The sequence below is a fragment of the Nannospalax galili genome, unplaced genomic scaffold (assembly GCF_000622305.1).
Source record: "Nannospalax galili isolate Female #2095 unplaced genomic scaffold, S.galili_v1.0 scaffold1050, whole genome shotgun sequence".
NCBI classification, from domain to species: domain Eukaryota; kingdom Metazoa; phylum Chordata; class Mammalia; order Rodentia; family Spalacidae; genus Nannospalax; species Nannospalax galili.
Genome location: NW_008329037.1, coordinates 1,212,735 through 1,213,490, shown reverse-complemented (window position 1 = coordinate 1,213,490; position 756 = coordinate 1,212,735). Strand labels below are relative to the sequence as shown.

Here is a 756-nt window from a genome sequence, read left to right as displayed (position 1 = left end):
ATCTCTGTGAGTTCAAGGCCAGCCTGGTCTAGATAGTGAGTTCCAGGACAGCTGGGGCTGCAGGGAGACCCTGTCACAAAAAAACAGAAAAAAAAAATGTGGCTTCTATCTAGGAGCTGGAGATGTAGCTGGGTTGGTAGAGTGTTTGCCTAGCATGCATGAAGCCCTGAGTTTGATCACTAGCACTCGGCAGGCAGAGGCAGGAGGACCAGAAGTTCAAGGTCATTCTCAGCTATGTAATGCATTTGAGGCCTGCCTGGGCTTCATTAGACTTGGACTCTAAAAATTTTTTTTTCTTCTACCTTAAGGTAGAACAAGTCTGTACTCAGCCTGTCTTCTGGCATGAAGGGGAGGGTTCTAATTCTCATTTTACACACGAGCTATTGAAAGGCAATGGCAAGAGGGCCATCCAGCTAATTGTCATAAAAACTGCATCTCCTCTTCCCTCACTTTTTCTTTTTGGTCTTTTTTGAGACAGGGTCTCCCTGTAGCCCCAGCTGGCTTGGAACTCACTATGTAGACCAGGATGGCCTTGAACTCAGAGTCTGCCTACCTCTGCCTCCCAAGTGCTGGGACTAAAGGCATGCACCACCACACCTGGCCTCTCCCTCACTTTTTTAAAGGCAGGGTGTCATGTAGCCCAGGCTGCCTGCAACTTACTGTGTAGCTGAGGATGGCCTTAAACTCCTGATCCTCCTGCTTCTACCTCCCAAGTATTGGGATTACAGGTGTGTGCCACCATGTTCAACAAGATTG

General features: G+C 48.3%; 1 protein-coding gene across 1 annotated transcript in view; it reads left to right on the top strand.

The window, feature by feature from the left end:
- LOC103732113 (neutrophilic granule protein-like) overlaps window positions 1-756 on the top strand; it is a 4,852-nt gene that overhangs the window by 535 nt on the left and 3,561 nt on the right. The gene's annotated exons all lie outside the window — the stretch shown is intronic.